The sequence below is a fragment of the Trichosurus vulpecula genome, chromosome 2 (genome assembly GCF_011100635.1).
Source record: "Trichosurus vulpecula isolate mTriVul1 chromosome 2, mTriVul1.pri, whole genome shotgun sequence".
NCBI lineage: Eukaryota > Metazoa > Chordata > Mammalia > Diprotodontia > Phalangeridae > Trichosurus > Trichosurus vulpecula.
Genome location: NC_050574.1, coordinates 83,380,364 through 83,403,325, shown reverse-complemented (window position 1 = coordinate 83,403,325; position 22,962 = coordinate 83,380,364). Strand labels below are relative to the sequence as shown.

The 22,962-nt window shown below is 38.0% G+C and overlaps 2 pseudogenes; one reads left to right on the top strand and one right to left on the bottom strand.

The window, feature by feature from the left end:
* Positions 1-13,695: 13,695 nt before the first annotated feature.
* LOC118836521 lies at positions 13,696-15,481 on the top strand (annotated as a pseudogene).
* Positions 15,482-19,635: 4,154 nt separating this feature from the next.
* On the bottom strand, positions 19,636-22,962 carry LOC118836520 (annotated as a pseudogene).

Genomic DNA, 22,962 nt, shown 5'->3' with positions numbered 1-22,962 from the left:
ACTCAAAGCAACCAGGCTCCCTGGGATCAAATTTCCAATGTATACAATCTCTACTTCCTCCAGAAAAATAGAGGCCCAAGTAGAATTTTTTTCACTCTGTGAGCAACAGTTTTAATCTCCCACAAGTGTTTGCTACGTTTTCAGAGTGTTTCCTAGCTTTTATGATTGATTTTTACCATTATGTCAAAAGATACCATGAAATATTTAACGGCCCTAAGAACTTTGTCACAGATCATGACTTTTCGTAACCCCCTAAGAGTGCCTTGGATGAATGTGAATGATCCCCATTGGGTTATAATGAACATTGTAGGCTGGAGGACTGTACAAAAGTGGGATCTCAAACATCTATTTATGGGCAGCTAGGTGGTGGAGTGGATAGGATGCAGAGCCTGGAGTAAAAAAGACTGATCTTCTACATTTGAATCTGGCCTCAGACACTTACTAGCTGTGAGACTCTGAGCAAGTCACTTAACCATATTTTCTGGAAAATGAGTTGAAAATAAAATGGCAAAACCCTCCAGCATCTTTGCCAAAGTGACCAAACAACAATGAACATGCATTTTTTAATCCATGTAACTTCCACCCTTTTAACATTTGACAATGAGTTGTTGAATAAAGACTCTTTGTAAAGGATTATGTATGTCATAGGGAGACTTGCTTTGCATTGACACTAATGGTGACTCCAGGTTTATGAAAACTCAATTGGGCTGGTAAGACACGAGGCAATATTCATCACGAGGTGATGAACAGTGAACTCTAAGTCCCTTTTTCTTTTATCATACTTCCCTATATTTGTAATAGGTTAAAAATAAAGGTGGATACTCCATATTTATGAATTTATATATTTATAAATGTTCTACTGTATTCAAAATTATGTATATTATGAAAACTATGCAAAATAAAAAATTTAAAGTACGAGATAAAAATAGAATATTTGACTCTAAAGCCCCTGGAACTTTGTGAGAGTGGCATGGTCACACATACCTATGGCTTGTGTGTGAAGACAATGGATTTTAGAAGGTAGAGACCTGAGCCAGGGAAACCATTTAGGAGGCTCTTATGATAGTATAGGCAAGTTAAGAGGTCCTGAAGCTGGGGGTCAAGAGTATCCGTAAAAATAGAAAAGGGGAGAAGTTTGAGAGATGTTTTTAAAGGTAGAAAGAACAGATTTAGCAACAGACTAAATAGGTAGAGTGATGGTGTGTTAGGAGTTGAGAGTGACACAAAAGATGTGAATGTAGATGACTGGAAAGTTGGTAGTGCCTTGGACTGTAATATGAAAGTGCAAAAGAATAGTAGGTTTTGGGGGGCAGATGAAGTAATAAGGTTAGCAAAGTATATTGCAGCTCCCTCTTTAACATGCGTGTGAACACACACACACACACACACACACACACATTAAAATTGCATTACTATTTTGGGGCATGAGAGGGGAAAGTGAGAGAAAGAGAGAGAGAGGAGGAAAGAGAAGCCAGACAAGAGCCTTGGTTTACAATCACACACAGAGGATGGAACGTGAATGTTTTCCCTCAAAATTAAAATGATGAGAAATAGGCATATATGTAAGAGAAATTGGAAAAAATGAGGAAGAGAGAATATACAGAAAGAGAAGTTGGTCAGTAATGTTAAATACAATAAAGAAGAAAAGAGCTTGAGGAGCTAAAATTATCTCAAAGCAGGACCTCTCCTCTCTACATCCTGTGTCCTCTTTCATACTCACCATACATGTCTAGGACATTTTAGTGCCCCACTCTAAGTTTCTGTCCTGTGTTAGCCTGGTAATATGTCCAGCAATAAACCACAATTTATCAAATGGCTGGTCCTTCCACCTATTGAGCTTCTGATCTCGTTCCCAAATTTATGTTGCCTGAAAGGATTTCTAATTGACATGCAACTTAACTGGACTCTGTACTCTGGGGTGAACATAAATAACAACACTGGCTTTGAAACCCTCATCAATAAGAAATCTGATGATACTAATGTGGTCTGAAATCTCAGCTCCCTCCATTCTTCTGCACGCAAGGGAGTATAGCATCGTGACCCCCTGCACATACATACCCCAAAGCACTGTCATCTTAAACGGAAAGGTGTCCAAACAGTCTCTCTCTCAGATCACACTGCATGTGCTTCGCCCCATCTAATCAGATTTCCATTGACTTTCCCTAGCTATCTCGATAGAATCTTCAGGAGCATACTAAACGACAGGTAAACGGTGATCTACTAGATACCTTGAAGCATGGTCACAGGAGAGGCCCATAAACATTTGTTTCCTTAGAATGTCTTTTCCCACAAGTTACTAGAGTATTTCTTAAGCATATTCTGCTAAAGGCTCCAAACTTTTATCAAGATATCTGGTAAGTGGCTGTTGATAAGCCTATATATCCCCTAGCACATCAAAAGAGCTGGGGAAAAAAATAAACTTAAAAAATCAAGTAAATATTTATTGAGTGCATATTATATATCCAGCACTGGATTCAATGCTGGGATACAAAGATGGAGTTGAGATAAGTATAGAAGTAAGGCACTAGCATCAAAAAGGGATCAGGAAAAGCTTCTTGAGAAAGAAGAAATTTTAGTTGAGACTTAAAGGAATCTATGAAAGTGAGAGGGCACAGATAAGTAGGAGGGAGTTCCAGGCATGAGAATGGCCAAGTTGGGATATGAAGTGTCTTCTGGGAGGAATAGAATGTAGGCTAGTGTCAATGTATCATGGACTAGATAGAGGGGAGTAAGTTGTAAAGAGTGATCATAATAGCAATAACTTAAGGCAGAAAAGGAAAAGACACTGGGGTGTAGGTTCATGTGGCAAAGCCCCTCTCAGAATTTGATTGGACTTACCTTCACATAAAGATGCAAGAAATTAGAATGAACAGGTAGCAGAAATAATGAGTTGTCCCTTGGGCATATTTTTTCTGTGTGTCAGTTTCCACATCCATTTATCCATGTGAGAGAAATGAAGAGCCTTGAAGTTTGAAAACTGAGGAACCAAATCCCTAGTCTGTCTGGTAGATATGGAATAAACAATAAGGCTGAGCTTACAGTCAGTATTCCTAGGTAAAGATTTAGAAAGGAAATGGAATGGTCACTTTAAGCTAGGTTGAAGTGTCTGATCATGGGAAGCACATTTCACTGAAGAGAGGATTCCAAAGAAAAAACATGCTTTAGCAAGGCAAGAAAACTCTGAACTTTGTTTAAAGAACTTGGTATTTGGAGCTGAGAATTTACTGTTAAACAGATTAGCAAGGCCTCAAGAGCTAAGTCTCTAAGGGGACAAAACAGGGGATGCTTTCTGCTAGTCCTAGTCTACAATTTCTTAAGTCAATAAGTTAACAAGCATATATTAAGAGCTTCCTATTTGCTAGACACCGTGCAAAGCTCTGGGAATAAAAACAAAGGCAAAAGGTAAAAGAAAGACAATCTCTGCCTACAAGTAGCTTCAATTCTAATGGAGGAAGACAATACATCAAGGGAGTTGAAAATCTGAGGTGGGAGGGATGGGGGAAGGTACTCTCTGGAGTGCATGGTGGCATTGCCAGAGTCAGAGGCCAAGAAAGGAGAAGAATGAAAGATGATTCTTCTGAGTCCTCCTCAAAATGGAAGTTCTGGGAGGAGCTTAATAATGGGAGAAGTGCTCTATAATTTCAGAGAGATTTTCCAAAGGAAAAAGACCACAGACGGAGAGGGATGTTCTGAGACAAAGAGACCATCAGCACTAAGAAAATTTCCAGAGTGGGATGGAAGCTAGAAAAGTCAAGAGAGATAAAAGCAGAGCCTTTTCTGTGTCCAGCACCCTGGAAAATATTACAGATGTTGGGGAAAGTACAATTCCTATTGGTAGGGACTTAAAGGCTGATTCTGATTAAGTGAATCTGTACTAACCATACCCAATGATTATTGGATTGTCAGTTTAGAGATGGAAGATCCAGAAGGCAGAATCCAACCTCTTTATTTTACAGATGTGGCCCAAAGAGAAGAATTTACTTGTCCAGGGTCATATAGGTAGGAAGAGGCATATCCAGGACTTCCATTCAAGTCCTTTGACTCCAAAGCCAATGCTGTTTCTTTTTTCTTTGAATTTTTTTCCATTTTGTTTTTTATATTTTTATTGATATCTTTTTTAAATTGCCTAAATTGTCCAATATGTCCCTTTATTTGCCCAACTTAAAGAGCTATCCCTTGTATGAAGTAAGAAAATAGAAAGAGAAAGAAAAAAATAGTTCAGTAAAACTAACACATCAACTGAATCTGTCATTTTATGAGGTTTTCTACAAATAGTTTCTTCCTCACTCCTGCAAAGAGGGCAGAGATACAGATTCTTTCAGCTCTACTTTAGAATGAAATGTGGTCCTTACAATTATGCAGCATTCATTATTTATTTTGTTCTTTTCATTCACATTATTATAGTTATTTTACATTTTTTCTTAAAAGGAAGGTTTCAGTGCAGCTGGTCTTAAGGCAAACAAAGCAATAGCTGGGACTAGGAAGGATTAGAACAAAATTTGCTATTTCCAGGAAGCAGGAGTTGTAGTCATTCCTTCAAACAAGGCAAAAATAACAAGGATATATAGAAAGATAAAGAGGAAAACTATATTATGTTTAAATGCATCATACACAATGAAATAAATCACCAGTAAACACACATGAACCATGTCAGAGGTGTCAATTGTGCATGGCCAACAAAACTCCTGACTCTATCCTGAACAGAGTAAATTGTAATTGGGAAATGTTTATGTAAATAAATAAAAATACAATATAACACACATAATGTTAATTTATGTCTTCCAAATTCAAAGTGCAGCTCATAGGAATCCATTTCTATTTTGAGTTTGACACCACTGCACTAAGTGATAAAGAATCTCTATTCCTAAAACAAAAGTTAACGAAACTGAAAAAATAAAATAATACTTGTAGAAGATTTTCATGTCCCTCCTTCCAAGCTGAATGCATCCAAAAGACAAAGAAAACAGAAAATGTAGAGCTGAAAACACTGATGAAAAACTTAGATTTTAAAAACTGTTAAACAATTTGGAAAGTGAATATATAATTTAAAATATCAACTTATATATCATTAGTGCTGCAAGGTATCATTAGCAGGAAAAAGTGATCATGTGATGTAAAAAGACAAAAAACATGAAGCATAATCTTCATAGATAATATCAAGGTAAAAATTATCATTAACGTGGAATAAAAGGAAAATAAATAGAACTGATTGGTCACTATACAATGACAGCCTGAGAAATGAGACATTGGAAGAATAAATCATAGAAATAATAACTGTGCAAAAGAGCATGATAACAACGTGACAACATATCACTTTGGGGAAGATGAATTGAAAGATTCCTTCTGGGAAAAAACTACCTGTGAAAACCTAAGACTCCCCAGGAAATTTGACTTCCCCTCTTTTTTCTCTTTGAACTTTTCCTCTTCTCAAAATTTAAAGAAATAATTCACAGAACAAAGAGAAATCATATGATTTTCTCAATAGGTGCATGTGTGGGATGAAAGACCCTCACCAATTAAATTTATAATAAGGAGCCATCTCAGGGTGGGAACAGAAATAAATTTTATTCAATTCTCGAGAATAGGGCATCCTCTGCTAGAACAAATCTAGCAGGGGAGGTGCTTTACAAGGGGCAAAGCACCAATAATTATATCTAACACAAGAGAATTCCTGCCCACCTCTGACCCTTCTTCACCATTGGCTGGGAGGCAGTCTTACAATCTGAGCATGAACAGGGAAATTGAGGCACGGAAACTCCAATTCCTATTCACTTAGTTAATGATTACAACTGAGGTGACACCTATAAATCTAAAGAAGGAGAATAGAATAAGGGGAGGGGGAGACCCTCTCCATTCTTCTACAGTACTTTTACAGCAAAGGAAAGAAGGTCACAGTGACCCTATTCTTACTGAGCAAATCTTCAAACCAGAACCAGAAAAGGCCTCAGAATTTTCCACTTCCCTATTTCCCTATTTCTTGATTTTTAAACATTTCTTAGTATATATACATATATATATATATGTATGTATGTATGTATGTATGTATATATATATATATATATATATCTTCCCTGTGAAGTCCTCACATTTTATTTACCTCACACAGTGCAGAAAAAGCCTTTGACAAAATATAACACCCATTCATATTAAAAATATTAATGAGTTGGAATAAGTGGACCTTTCTTTAAAATGATAAGTAATATCTATCTAAAACCATCAGCAAGAATTGTCTGTGAAGGGGATAAGCCTTCATAATTAGATCAGGGGTGAAACAAGAATGACCATTATCACCACTTTTACTGAATGGTGCACTAGACAAGCGAGGTAGAGCAATAAGAATAGAAAAAGAAATTGAAAGTGTTAGTAAACAAAACTATCACTCTTTGCAAATGATATGATGGTATACTCAGACAATCCTAGGGAATCAACTAAAAAACTACTTGAAATTCTGAACAACTTTGGCAAAGTTCCAGGATATAAAATAAACCCACATTAATCATCAACATTTTAAATTTTTACCAACAAAGCTCAGCACCAAGAGATAGAGAAATTCCATTTAAAATAACTGCCAACAATATAAAATACTTGGGAGTCTAACTGCCAAGAGAAATCCAAGAACTATATAAACATAATTATAAAACACTTCTCACCCAAATACAGTCAGATCTAAACAACTGGAAAAAATATTAATTGCTCATGTGTAAGCCAAACTAAATTAAAAAAATGATAGCTCTAACTGAATTAATCTACTTATTCAGTGACATTCTAATCAAACTACCAAAAATTATTTTATACAGCCAGAAAAAATAATACCAAAATTCACCTGGAATAACAAAAGGTCAAGAATATCAAAGGAATCAATAAAAAAGAACATGTAAAGGAAAGTGTCCTAGACATACCAGATTTCAAACACTATGTTATAAAATAGTAATCATCAAAACAATCTGGTACTGGCTGAGAAATAGAGTGGTGAATGTGCGAGACAGGCTAGGAGAAATCTGGGCGCCCAAAACCAGCGGAGATCCCCAGTCCTTCCAACACAGGATGGCAGTCTGTGGAAAGAGGCAACAGAGCAACACCACCATGAGACATCAACTCCTGAGGCTTGCAGCCCAAAGGTATGAAACACATCTTCTTGAACTTTCAGGAGACATAATGGCCAGGTAAACAGCTCTAATCCCTCCCCAACCCTGACCCAGAGAATTCCTCGGGAAAAAAATGCTGGAATAGAGGAGACAGAAGTGGGACTTCAGTGGCCAAGCAGTGGGAGTTCTGAGTCCCAGAGGGGCAAAGGCAGCAGGGGTCAACACCAGGGGACCAGAGGTACCCTTGCTCCCCCAGGGGAAGTGCCAGACACCAACACAAACAACAAACAGCTGAGACCATTGCTGAAGAGCAACAATGCTGGAGAGCAACCCCAGGGAAAGAGGAGACTTCAGGCAGCCAGACCCCTCCCCCACACCTCAGGAAACTGAAGGCTATAATTCACAAAGCCAGTAACTAGACTCACAATCCCCAGAATAAGAAACCTGGGACAGAGAGCTCTGAGCCCCAAAAACAGAAATTCATTGTAAAGTCAGGGAAAGGCTAACCAACATGAAGAAGAACACAAAAAATGGAGGACCATTGATTCTTTTTATGGAGACAGTCATGATCAAAATACCAACTTGGAAGAGAATAGCAATGACAGTATACCCACATCTGATACCTCAAAAGGGAATGTGAACTGGTCTCAAGCCCAAAAAGCATTACTGGAAGAGCTAAAGGACAATTTTAAAAGACAAATCAGGGAGGTAAAAGAAAAAATGGAAAAAATGGAAAAAAGAAAGAAAAAACACTGATGAAATCAAGCCCTTAAAAAATAAGATTGATGAAATGGATATGGAGATTCAGAATGTAAATAGAGAAAATGACACCCTGAGAGGTAAAATCAACCGATTGGAAAAGGAGACTCAAAAGCAAAATGGAGACAGCAACTCATTAAAAATTAGAATTGAGCAAGTGGAATGTAATGACTCTATGAGACATCAAGAAGTAGTCAAACAAAACGTAAAGAATGAAAAAATAGAAAAAAGTGTGAAATATTTGATTGGAAAAAAACTGACCTGGAAAACAGATCCAGGAGAGACAATTTAAGAATTATTGGTCTACCAGAAATCCATGATGCAAAAAGAGCCTTGACAGTATCTTCGAAGAAATTATCAAAGATAACTGCCCAGAGGTCGTAAAACCAAAGGGTAAAATAGCCATTGAAAGAATCCACCAATCACCCCCTGAAAGAGATCCCAAATTGAAAACACCGAGAAATATTATAACCAAATTTCAGAATTACAAAGTCAAGGCAAAAATACTGCAAGCAGCCAAAAAGAAACAATTCAGATATTGTGGAACTACAGTCAGGATCATGCAGGATCTCTCAGCTTCTACATTAAATGACAGAAGAAATTGGAATATGATATTCCAAAGGGCAAAAGAGCTGGGACTACAACCAAGGATCAATTACCCAGAAAAATTAAGCATAATTTTTCAGGCAAGGAGATGGACATTCAATGAAATAACGGAATTCCAGACCTTCCTGATGATGGCCAGAACTCAATGGAAAATATGATCTTCAAATACAAAACTCCAGAGAGATATAAAAAGGTAAACAGGGGGGAAAAACCCACAAACCTTATTAATCAATAAGTGCAAATTATTTACATCCTCATATAGGATTATATCATCTTATGTATGTTATATATATATATATATATATATATATATATATACACATATATATGTCAATCTTGAGAATAGTGCAGCTATTATGACAATTGAAAGGGATACACATAGTCTGTGAATGTTTTTATAAAATAAGTTATATAAGGATAAAAAACATAATTAAGAGATGTAAAGGGAGGGTTATGGGAGAAGAGGTAAGGAGGTAGTAGAAAAGGCTAAATTCCACCAAATGAAGAGGCACAAAAACACATTTTAGTAGAGGGAAAGAAGGGAGGGAGAAGAGCAGTATTTGAGCTTTACTGTCATCTGATCTGGTTCAAAAAGGGAATAACATACCCTGATAAGTATAGAAATCTAACTTGTCCTGCCAGTTGTAGTAGGGGAAAGGGAGAAAAAAGGGAGGGAGTGGTCAGAAGGGAAGGGAGAAGTAGCAAGTGGGAAATGGTAAAATAAGGGAGGGGAATCAAGAGGGAGGGTAAACCGAGGAAGGTGACAGTCAAAAGCAAAACTTTGTTGAGGAGTGGAAGGGGAAAGGGAGAAATAAAAGCCTAAATGGTGGGAAAAAGGATGGAGAAAAAGGCACAGATAGAAATCATAACTGTGAATGTGAATGGGATGAACTCTCCCATAAAATGGAAGCAGATAGCAAAATGGATTAAAAACCATAATCCTATAATATGCTGCTTACAAGAAACACATTTGAAACAGAGGGCTGCACACAGGCTAAAGGTAAAAGGCTGGAGTAAAATATATTGCACTTGAGCTAAAGTAAAAAAAGCAGGTGTAGCAATCCTAATCTCAGACAAAGCAAAAGTAAAGATTTACTAAAGATAACTAAATTATCACTTTTTGCAGATGATATAATGATTTACTTAGAGAATCCTAGAGAATCAAGTAAAAAACTACTTGAGGGGGCCATTCTGATTTGGGTGGAATCCCGAATGGTCACTGGCTAATAAATTCTCCATTTAAAACTTAAAAAAAAACTACTTTACATAATAAACAACTTTAGCAAAGTTGCAGGATATAAAATAAACCCATATAAATCCTCGGCATTCCTATACATTACTAACAAAGCCCAATGGCAAGAGATAGAAAGAGAAATTCCATTCAAAGTTACTGTAGACACGATAAAATATTTGGGAGTCTATCTGCCAAGACAAACCCAGGGCTTATATGAACATAATTATGAAACACTTTTCACGCAAATAAAGTTAGGTCTAAATAAATGGAAAAATATCAGTTGCTCAAGGTTAGGCTGAGCTAATATAATAAAAATGATAATTTTACTTAAATTAATGTATCTATTCAGTGCCATACCAATCGAACTACCAAAAAATTATTTTACAGAGCTGGATAAAATAATAGCAAAATTCGTCTGGAAGAACAAGAGGTCTAGAATATCTAGGGTATTAATGAAAAGAAATGCTAGGGAAGGTGGCCTAGCCATACCAGATATTAAACTGTATTATAAAGCAGCAGTCATCAAAACTACCTGGTACTGGCTAAGAAACAGAGTCGTGGATCAGTGGAATAGGATAGGTACACAAGATGAAGAAGCCAATGACTATAGCAATCTACTATGGTAAACCCAAAGAATCCAGCTTCTGGGCTAAGAATTCACTATTCCACAAAAACTGCTGGGAAAATTGGAAAACGGTAGGGTAGAAACTGGGCATAGACCAATATATTATACCATATACCAAAATAAAGTCAAAATGGTTCATGATTTAGGAATAAAGGCTGATACTATAAGTAATTTGGGAGAGCAAGGAATAGTTTACCTATCAGATTTATGCAAAGAATTCATGACACAACAAGAGATAGAAAGCATTACAAAATGCGACATGGATAATTTTGATTATGTTAAATTGAAATGTTTTTGCATTTAAAAAAAGCCAATGCAACAAAAATTAGGAGGGAAGCAGAAAATTGGGAGAAAATCTTTACAACCAGTATCTCTGATAAAGGCCTCATTTCTAAAATATACAGGGAACTGAGCCAAATTTAAGTCATTCCCCAATTGAAAAATGGTCAAAGGATATGAACAGGCAGTTTTCAGAAGAAGAAATTAAAGATATCTATAGGCATATGAAAAAATGCTCAAAATCACTAATGATTAGAGAAATGCAAATCAAAACAACTCTTAGGTACCACATTGCTCCTGTCAGATTGGCTAAAATGACAAAACAGGAAAATGATAAATGCTGGAGAGGATATGGGAAAATTAGAACATTGTTACATTGCTGGTGGAGTTGTGGACTGATCCAGCCATTCTGGAGAGCAATTTGGAGCTATCCCCAAAAGGCTATAAAAATGTTCATACCCTTTGACCCAGCAATATTGCTTCTTGGGTTGTATCCCAAAGAGATCACGCAAGTGGGAAAAGGAACCATATGTACAAAAATATTTATAGTGGCTCTTTTTGTAGTAGTTAAGAATTGGAAATCAAGGGGATACCCATCAATTGGGGAATGGCTGAACAAGCTGTGGTATATGAAGGTAATGAAATACTATTGTGCTATAAGAAATGGGGATGATACAGACTTCATAACAACCTGGAAAAACCTACACGATATAATGCTGTGGGAGCAGAGCAGAACCAAGAGAACATTATACTCAACCACAGACATATGGATTCTGTGAGGACTAACCCTGATAGACTTTGCTCTTCTCAACAACACAAGGTGCAAAGACAACTCCAAAGGACTCACGATGGAGAACACTATCTATATCCAGAGAAAGAACTATGAAGTATGAATGCAGATTGAGGCACACTTTCTGCTCACCTTTTTTTTCCTTTTTCTCTCTCTCTCTCTCTTTTGTTTTTGTTTTTGGGTTTTGTTTTTTTTTTTTTTTGGTTCTGTTTCTTCTTTCTCGTGATTCATTCCAATGGTCATAATTCTTCTCCACAATTTGACTAGTGTGTAAATAAGTTCAATGCGCCATGCCGTCTTGGGGAGGGATGGGGCGGGGGGAGGGGGGAGGGAGGGAAGAAAATCTGAAACTCAAAATTATGTAGAACTGAGTGTTATAAGCTAAAAATCAAAAAATAAAAATAAAAGAAATAGAGTGGTGGATCAGATTGGTGGAATAGATTAGGTGCACAATACATTGTAGCAAATGACCATAGTAATTTAGTATTTGATAAACCCCAAAATTGGAGCTTTTGGAACAAAAAGTCTGACAAAAACTGCTAGGAAAACTAGAAAACAGTATGGCAGAAACTAGGTCTAGAACAACATCTCACACTGTATACCAAGTTAAGTTCAAAATGGGTATGAGATTTAAGGGGTGCTACCATAAGCAAATTAGAAGAGCATGAAATACTTTACCTGTCAGATCTATAGATAAGAGAAGAAATGAGAAACAAACAAGAGATAGAGAGCATTTAAAAATGTAAAATGGATCATTTTGATTCTACAAAATTAAGTTTTTGCACAAACAAAACAAGTGCAACCAAAATTAGAAGAAAAGCAGAAAATTGGGGAATATTTTTACAGCAAGTATCTCCAGAAAAGGCCTCACTTCTCAAATATATAGAGCACGGAGAAAAATTTATAAGAATACAAGTCATTCCTCATTTCATAGATGGTCAAAGGATATGAACAGGCAGTTTTTAGACAAAGAAATCAAATCTATAGACATATGAAAAAATACTCTAAATCACTATTAATTAGGGAAATGAAAATGAAAACAAGTTAGGTATCACCTCAAACCCATCAAATTGGCTACTGTGACAGAAAAGGAAAATGACAAGTGTTGGAGGGGATTTGGGAAAACTGGGACACTAATGCACTGTGGGTAGAGTTGTGACCTGATCTAACAATTCTGGAGAACAATTTGTAACTAAGCCCAAAGGGCTATAAAGCTGTGCATACCCTTTGATCCAGAGATACCACTAACATGTCAGTATCCCAAAGAGATACAATAAAATGGAGAGGGGGGAAACTTATTTGTACAAAAATATTTATAGCAGCTCTTTTTGTCTTAGCTAAGAATTGAAAATTGAGGGCATTTGCATCATTTGAGGAATGGCTAAACAAGTTGTGGTATAGGATTGTAGAGAAATTAATATTATACTATTATACTAACAACGAATTGTGAATTTGTGATACACCTTTTTCCTTCTATTATTTGTGAAGGCCCAATTCTTATTAAGGTCAGTCAGTCTGTGGAGGGCATGGCTGATTGATGAAATTGTCTCTAGCCCTCAAAGAGTATGCTCATCAATTTTGGGCAGGACCTTACCCAACTATGAAAATTAATATCTTTTTAGAATATAAATGGAATCCAGTCTGGGTGAACCCTTCCCTTGAGGAAAGGAACCCCTGTGCTTGGTCCCCTTCTTTAGAGTTTAGGGTGTACATGTTTTACATGGCCACATCTGTATAATCTATACTAAATTGCTTGCATTTTCAATAGTGTGGGAGGGAAGAAGGAAAAGAATTTGGAACTTGAAAATTTTAAAAAGGGAATGTTAAAAATTGCTTTTACATGTAATTGGGGAAAAATAAAATATTAAATTAGAGTTTAGGGTAATCCAGCTCACGAAGGAGAAAAATAACAAGCAAGGTTCAGATGGAAAAAGTTTCCCCTGTTCAGATTGCTGGAGCCTGGTAAGTTTTATGATGAAACCACCTTCTCATCAGAAGGAGCTGAAGACTTTCGGCCCACGTGCTCATTATATGTCCACCAAACAAGGATGATTTTCCCTTGTCAGGGAAATTCCCTTTCAGAAGATATTTAAGGCATTTCAGGGTCTCACTTGGGGTCTTTGGTTAATGAGAGAAACAATTATCATTTTATTGGTTATTATATTGATTCATAATTACCCAGAAACTCTGTCTCTTGCGGTTTTCATCCATCTCAATTGTAATGCAATATTAATGTGTCATAAGAAATGATGAGCAAAATGATTCCAGAAAAACCTTTAAAGGCTTAAATGAACTGATACAAAGTGAAGTGAGCAGAATGAGGAAAATATTGTACAAGGTAACAGTAATACTGTACAATTGACAATTGTGAATGACTCAGCTATTCAATGGAATATAATGATCTAAGACAATCCCAAAGGATTCATGATATCCATTTCCAGAGAAAGAACTGACATCTGAATACAGACCAAAGAATACTATTTATCAATTTTTCTTTCTTTTCTTTCTTTCTCTCCCTCTTTTATTCCTTCCTTCTTTTTTTTATTTGTTTCCTTCCACAAAATGACTATTATGGAGATCTTATACAGAATTGCAAATGTATAGTCTGTATCAGATTGCTTACAATCTCCAGGGAGAGGAAAGGGTGGGAGAGGGCATAGACTTTAGAACTCAAAATTTTTTAAAATGTTAAAAATAGTTTTTATATGAAATTGGGGGACATAATATCTTAAAAAGAAGAAATGATTCACGAATAGAAAATAGGAGAACAATTTCTATTACTCCTTGAGCATAATTTGTCTACAATTTTGTCCACAAAGTCTATATGTAGTCCTCAACTATATGTACATATATACATATAACCACACACACACACACACACACACACACATATATATATATATATATATATGTACTGAATGGAAGCTGGGGTGGGGAAGCCTTTCTCACCTTTTCCGTCCTTATTTTAGTTGCCATGCACCCTAAGTCGGTCAAAAACAAGAAATAAGTGAACAAAAAAGACATAACCCCTTTCTCCCTTTTCAGATACATATTTTTCTGCTTTCTTATGTATCTGCCATCTGCCATCAAGAAAAAAAAAATACCCCTCATTTTGTTCTGTTTTCTAGCCAGAACAAAACCTCTTTTTTCACTTCCGATCAGGATCTCCAAGCTTACAACACTAATACTGGGGAAATTTGTTGATTTTCCTGGGGGGGAGGGGAGGAGAGAACTAAATAAGTTTTTCCTTTTTAACTTTTTTGGGGAATCTATTTTTAATTAAACAAAGTGATCTGAAATAGTGGCTTGCAAGTCAGCCTAGAAGACCTAACAGGTTTTTAAGATATAAGTTTTGTGACGGTTCCCAAGATACATTTCTATTTAGGCACTGAAATAACACACCTCCACCTGGAGGCCTGCTTGAATAGCAGAGCAGTTTCCAGGAGTAATTAAAGACAGGTCCCTAGAGCCAGTAAATTTGCAATGAAAATTTAAATATTTCTTTCTAAAAAGAAAATCCGGACATAAGATCTTAAGAGCGTAAGACTCAGTGCTGGAAAAGACCTTAGAAGTCACCTTTTCGGCCCCAGTCCCTGAGCCGCCGACGAAGACTCAGCAGCCTCCCCCTCGAGGCCACCTTGCTTTCCGACGCTCCCTCCCTTCCTCCCCCCGCCCTTCCCGCCCGCCTTCTCCCGCCATGGCCTTCCGCAGGCCCTTTTCACCGAGGAAGAGGAATCGTTTCGTATGTCCGCTATCCAGAACCTCCACTCTTTCGACCCCTCCACTCCTTCGACCCCTTTGCTGATGCAAGTAAGGGTGATGACCTGCTTCCTGCTGGGACTGAGGATTATTATCCATATAAGAATTCAACAGAGAAACGGCAGGAAGACCCTCACTACTGTCCAGGGGATCGCTGATGATTACGATAAAAAGAAACTAGTGAAGGCATTCAAGAAGAAATTTGCCCACAATAGTCTGTAACTGAGCATCCAGAATGTGGAGAAGTAATTCAGTTACAGGGTGACCAGCTCAAGAACGTATGCCAGTTCCCATTGGAGATTGGACTGGCTAAGGACGACCAGCTGAAGATTCATGGCTTTTAAGCGTGATGCTTAAGTGAGGATTTCCTTGCAATGAGTAGAAAAATTCCCTTCTGTCCCTTGTCACAAGTTGTAAAGCCTCACAGCTTGTATAATGTAATCATTTGGGGTCTGCTGTTTAACTTGGACTAGTGTAATTCATTCATATAATAAACTGAAAAGAACCATGAAAAAAAGTCACCTTTTTATTTTACAGATGAGAAAACTGGGGCCCAAGGAAGTTTAGAAACACCCCAAAGTTATAGAACACCTAAGAATTCAAGCTCCAGTCTTCTGCCTCATGTCCATTTGTCTTCCCATTATGTATTTAATGATATAGTCCAAAATAGATTAGGGATTTAGGAAACTAAATTATCTGGGAGACAAGATATTTCCTTAAAATCTGAATCCAAGTACCTAAGTATTTCTTAAATTATAGTTGAAGTCAGAATAATTTCCATTTAAAGGGAAGGGGTGTATTGATAAGCTATGAATAGTGAGTCTTATATAGTAATGTGATATTGGAGGAGTGGGAGGAGGGAGTCAGCAATAAGCATCTATTAAACACCTACTTGAGGCAACTAAGTGATGCAGTGGATAGCATGCTGGGCCTGGAGTCAGGCTGACTTCAAGACTGGCCTTAAGCGCTTACTGTGCTGCCTTGGACAAATCGCTTAACCGTTGTCTGCCTCAGTTTTCTCAACTATAAAATGGGGGTGACAACAGTAACCATCTTTCAGGATTGTTGTGAGGACTGAATGAATTAGCATATAGAAAGCACCTTGCAAACCTTCAAGTGCTATATATAAAAACTATTTATTATTATTACCAGCAAGAAGACCAGTGTCACTAGATCATAGAAGACAATGAAAGGAATATATCATAAGTTTGGAAAGGTAACAAAAGATCAAGTTATGAAGGACTTCCAAAGTCAAACAGAAGATTTTATATCTCATCCTGGAAATTAACAGAGATACACTGGAGGTAACTAATGGTGCATTGACTTAGCCAGATCTTTTCTTTAGAAGGATCATTTAGACATCCAAGTAGGATGAAGTAGGGAAGACTTGAACTAGCAGGCTATCATAATAAACCTGGCATTAGTTGATGTGATCCTGCACCAGGTTGGTGGTAGTGTCAGAGGAGAGAAGGGGACACCAAGGAGAAATGTTACAGAGCTAAAATCAACAAGCCTTGGCAATAGATTGGATATAGGGGAGAAGGTAAGAATCAAACTTATGACATCTAAGTTGAAAGATTGACTGACAGGAAGTTTGGCTGTACATTTTGCAGTAATATGGAAATTCAGGAGAAGGGATGTTAAGTGTGTGTGTGTGTTTAGGGGAAGACAATGATTTTATTTTTTAACTTTTTAAGAATATTTTATTTTCCCCCAATTACATATAAAACCAATTATTTTAACATTCATCTTTTTAATTTTGAGTTGCAAATTCTCTTCCTTCTCTCTCCCCCTTACCAAGAAGGCAAGCAATTTGGTATAGGTTGTACAAGTGCAGTCATGCAAAACCTATTTTCATGTCAGTCATGTTGTGAAAGAAAAGACAACCATAAAAAAAATGGAAGAAAGGGAAAAAAAGCAAAGAACAAAGTATTCTTTGATCTGCATTCAGACTCCTTAAGTTTTCTCTCTGGAGATGGATAACATTTTTTCCTAATTCCTTCAGAATTCTCTTGAATCCTTCTATTGCTGAAACTAGCTAAGTCCTTCACAGTTGATTATACAATATTGCTGTTACCATGTACAATGTTTTTCTGGTTTTGATCCTTTCATTTCTCATCAGTTCATATAAGTCTTTCCAGGTTTTTCTGAAAGCAACCTGCTCATCATTTCTTATATCACAATGCTACTCCATCACAATCATATACAATTACTTGTTAAGCTGTTCCTCAATTAATGGACATCCCTTCAATTTCCAATTCTTTGCGACCATTAAAAGGGCTGCTATAAATATTTTTGTTCACATAGGTCCTTTTCCTTTTCTTTAAATCTCTTTTGGGATATAGATCTAGTAGTGTTATTGCTTGGTCAAAGGGTGTGCATAGTTTTATAGCCCTTTGGGAATGGTTCCAAATTGCTCTCCAGAATGGTTGAATCAGTATACAACTTCACCAACAGTAAATTAGTGTCTTAATTTTCTCACATCTACTCCAATGTCTGTCATTTTCCTTCCCTGTCCTATTAGTTAAATTGATAGGTATGTGGAGGTAACTCAGAATTATTTTAATTTACATGACTTTAATGAATAGGGATTTAGAGCGTTTTTTAATATGACTATAGATAACTTTGATTAGTTTGAAAACTGCCTGTTCATATCCTTTGACCACGTATCGATTGAGAAATGGCTCTTATTTTTGTAAATTTGACTCTGTTCTCTACACATTTGAGAAATAAGGTCTTTATCAGAGAAAGTTGTTCTAATTTTTTTTTCACAGTAATGATTACTTTGTATTTCTCTCCATCCCATTCCCTCCTTCCCTGTTTTATCCTACTTTCTCTCTCCCTCCACCCTGTCCATCCTTGAAAGAGTTTTGCTTCTGTCTTTTACTTACCCCAATTCACCCTCTCCTTCTATCACCACCACCCTTCTCTTATCCCTTTCCCCTCCTACTTTCTTGTAGGGGAAGATAGAGTTCTATACCCAACTGAGTTATTCCCTCTTGGACCCAATTCTGATGAGAGTAAAGTTCACTCTATCCCCCATCTCAGCTCCCACCTCACTAAATCTTCCCCTCCATTCTAAAAGTTCTTTGTCACCTCTTTAATGTGAGATAATTGGTCCCATTCTACCACTCCCTTTCCCATTCTCCCAGTGCATTCCTCTTTCTCACCCTTAATTTTATATTTTTATATAATAATCCCATCATATTCAACTCACACCCATGGCTCTGTCTGACTGCCCTAGTAATGAGAAAGTTTTTAGGAGTTACAAATACCATTTTCCCATATAGGAATATAAAAAGTTTAACCTTATTGAAACCATTATGATTTTTCTTTCCTGTTTACCTTTTGATGCTTCTCTTGATTTTTGTATGTGAAAGTCAAAATTTCCATTTAGCTCTAGCCTTTTCATCAGGAGTGCTTGAAAATCTTCTGCTTTATTGAATATCCATTTTTTCCCCTGAAGGATTATCCTCAACTCTGCTTGGGTCACTGGTTGTAATTGAAGCTCTTTTGCCTTCCGGAATAGAATATTCCAAGGACCCTCCAATCCTTTAATGCAGAAACTGTTAAATCTTATATTGCTCAGACTCTGGCTCCACAGTACTTGAATTCTTTCTTTCTGTCTACTTAAAATATTTTCTCTTTGACCTGGGAGCTCTGGAATTTGGTCATAATATTCCTGGGAGTTTTCATTTGGGGATTTCTTTCAGGCAGTGATGGTGGATTCTTTCAATTTCTATTTTACCTTCTGGGTCTAGAAGAATATCAGAGCAGTTTCCCATCTTGAAAGATGATGTCTAGGCACCTTTTTTTTTTTATCATGGTGTTCAGGTAGTCCAATTATTTTAAAATTATTTCTCCTTGATCTATTTTCCAGATCAGTTGTTTTTACAATGAGATATTTTACATTTTCTTCTATTGTTTTCTTTCTTTTGTTTTTGTTTTATTGTTTCTTGATGTCTCAAAATTCATTAGTTCAATTCTAATTTTCAAGGAATTATTTTCTTCAGTGAGCATTTGTACCTCCTTTTCCATATGGCCAATTTTACTTTTTAAGGAGTTCTTTTCTTCAGTGAATTTTTTCATTCCCTCCCCCCCCCGCCCCATTTGGCTATCTCTGCTTCTCAAGGCATTCTTCTCTTCACTGGATTTTTATGTTTCTTCTACCATTTGATCTAGTCTCTTTTTTTAAGTGTTATTCTCTTCAGTACTTTTTGTACCTCCTTTACCAAAAGGTTGATTCTTTTTTCATTATTTTCTTGCATCTCTTTCATTTCTCTTCCCAATTTTTCCTCTACCTCTCTTACCGGATTTTTAAAATCCTTCTGGATCTCTTCCATGGCCTGAAACTAATCCATACTTTTCTTTGAGCTTTTGGATGCAGCAGTTTTAATTTTATTGTCTTCTTCTGAGTGTGTGGTTTGATCCTCCTCATCACCATAGTAACTTTCTATAGTCAGAATTTTTTTTTCTGTTATTTGCTCACTTTTTTTTGTTACACAACAGAAGCATGTTTTATTTCAATCCTGTTGGGAAGAAAAAATACAAAATGAAGTATTCTTTACATACATGAAATCAACCAACTTGCAAGGAATAATACCCATCTTTTTCCTGCCTCCTATATAGGGTGCCAAGGCTGGTTGGGGAGGGAAAATGGGGCAAGAGTTAAGATACTATTGGCACAGTAACATGGTCAATGCACTAAAAGACAGGAGAGAAGACAATTTCCCAGGAAGGAAGCCCTGGGCTTCAGTTGTTTCCCCATCAGAGGGGGAGTAGAAAACCTTTGGCTCAGCAAGAGTAAAGTTGGCAGGGATCAGGGTTCCCCTCATGGGCCTCCTCTCCTTGTAGAAGACAGGCCAAATGGAGTCTGACAGCTCATGTAGCATATAATGCCTTTGGTTTTCTCAAACCCTTTTCTTCCTTGAGTTTGGATTATACAAAGCAGACTTTTTTCTCTCTCCTGGAAGTTAGCTGGGTTAGTGAGTATACAGAATCCGGCTCTGGATCTAATGTTTAAACAACCTACTATCTGACAGTGGTGGCTATGTTGGTTCTGAAGAGGTAGAGGCCAGCTTCCTTTGTGAAAGTTGGCTTTAAAGAGCCCTTATGTTGGCTAAATTGCCTCTGAAACACTGTGTGAGCCTGGCCCTTGTGATTCTTCCACCCCACAAACTTGCACAGATACTTTAAGCTATCTCAAATGGGAAAAAGAACCAGTCCCTCTTGTAATGACAATTTAGATTTGAAGATCTTTCCCACCCATTAATAGGCCATGTGACCTGCTTTATCACAGAAAGCCTAAGTCACATGTGGTGGGAGGAGCTTGCTGAGAGGAAAAGGAAAGTGTGTCACAGGAAATGCTGTGAGAGCAGTTAGAGCTGAGGAAAAGAACAGAAGTGTGCTGTGCTGTGAGTGACTGTTGGTGGCAAGGCTCCAGCAGGGGGTGGGAAGGTTATGTGATGGAGTCATTCTCTGCTGTGATACTGTGTATTGAATTCTTTGCTGCTATGATGGATTGGGCTTATTGTTTTGGGGATCTGGCTCTCTGGTATCTGAATAAATGGTTTACTTCTTCTACCTTCTATATGGAGAGTTTCTGATATTTTGCAATACAGGATAACATAGGCATTTTGATAATTATCATCTATATTGTGATTATTGACTTGCTAATATATCTCTCTCTCTAGATTTGGGGGATATTATCAACCCTATATTGGATAGGAAAACAGAGGGCCCTTCACTTGTCTGGGCATTAGGTTGAGGCTTCAAACCTACCACCAAAGTGGGAGCACAGCCACCTGGGCACAAGAGGCAGAGAGGGAAAGGGGTTTGTTCATTTTTTTCGCTGTGTGAATAGGAAGATAATCTTTTAATGGCAACCCTGTAACTCTTAATAAAAAGGGAATGTGCCAAGGGAGACAAAGGATCAAGCACATGGGGCCTTACCCTTGATAAATGTGTAAAGCAGACTCAGCTAGCTAATCCTGATTCAAGGCAATTGGAGCTATAGAAATGTACCCTAGAGCCAAAGATTGGGTCCTGGGGCTGGGCCCCTCCAACTCAATCTTCACCCTCTTACAAAGCATTCCAGGGGGAAAATCCAGGAAAACCTCGAGAACACGGGCCAGGACTTTCTCCACACCTTCCAGTTTCAGGACAGTCTCTTAGAGGAGAAGAACAGAAAGTGAGAGGGATGTGACAAGACACAGCAGCTTCAGTCAGAAACAAGGCCTGTCATTGGAAGGGTAGTTCTTTGAAACAGGAGGAGGCAGTGGGAGGAGAAGAGTGGGTGGGCAGGCATAGGGCTTCTACTGTCCTCTGATTTTCCCTTCTCACCCCCTCCTACCCTTCCCCTACCTCTAAATGGCTCAAAGAAGCTTATAACTGGCTTGCCAAAGGAGATGTAATTAATGCCTGGACCAACTTTTTAATTTAGCTTGTGTAGCTAAAAGACTTGTAAACACTACCAAGTGACAACGTTTTGCTGAACACCTCAGTCTGTGCCCACTATTTACACCTCTCTTCTTGAGGGAACAATGAACAAAAAGAGAATGAAGAGACATGTCTCCAGTCTTACAGAAAGGCAAAAATGGGAAATGCCACGTGGCTTAGTCCCAGGCATCCACCATACCCCATGCAGCAGCTGCTGTTACTGTATCTCCTCCCTCTCAGAGAACAGGACGATGTAGGGGAGGAGGGTAGTCTTTGGCATGCTGTATTACTTGGGGCAGTGGAATGAAGCCAGACCTCCAGGGTGGTCCAGGATGGCACCCATATGCCTCATTGGGGTTTGTCCCTTTTCTCCAGTGTGGTTTGGCATTGAGGTCAGCAGTAAAACCTGAGCTGCTTTCTTATATGGTTCTCCCTCCCTTTTCCCCAGTCTGGGGGACAGCAGGAGGGAATGGGGAAGGTCACTGAGGTGGCAAGGGATGTCAAGGGGGTCAGTGACCTGGCATTCTTGCAGGTTTGTGTGTGTGTGTGTGTGTGTGTGTGTGTGTGTGTGTGTGTGTGTAAGCCAGCACCTGGTGGTGGTGTTATCTTTGAGCACTTGGGCAAAGGTGGTATCTTTCAGTTGGTTAGGTGACCACTGCCTGAGTGCTTCATGAGCCCTGGGGCTATCTAAAAGGGGAAGGTAATATCTGACCACATGCTTCAGCAGACATCCAGAATGTTCCTTGGACAGCTGCAAGACCATCTTACTCAAGATCATGGCGACATGGGAGAGCCGCTCATATGTCTGACATATATAGGCCAATCCAGTGTCATCCAGGAGAAGCTTCTGCAGGATAAATGTGGTGACTGTTTTGGAAAGTTCACTTCCAGATTCCATAATGCACAAACATAAAGAAATAATTTCTGTCATCAATAAGAAGTCGATTACTTCTTGTTTATCTGTTGTGACGAAGGCCTCAATAACTCCAAGGCTGGTGAGACGAAGAAATTCAAAGGGAAGAGTCTTGCTGACCGGGTGCAAAAAGGGATACAAGAAGAGGGGTATGTGGGCTGCCATAAATGCTGACCTGATTTCTGGGTGTGATGCCACACATTGTAATAGTGCCAAAGCATTGCAAACTGTTAGACTGATGTGCAGTCAAGGCAGGTGGATTGATAGACAAGTAAATATTTATACTTTCTTATAGGAGGGCTGCAATGATACCAAAAGAGTGCCACAACATGAGGGCAAGGTCAGGAACAGCTCCAGGAGAGCATTTCCCCTTATCTCTGGACTGCGCAGCTCATTGATCCACTGAGAGATCCTCACTCCCACCACTTGGGCCAATACTATGGGCACAGCCTCAGCCATTGTGAGGCTGTGCAT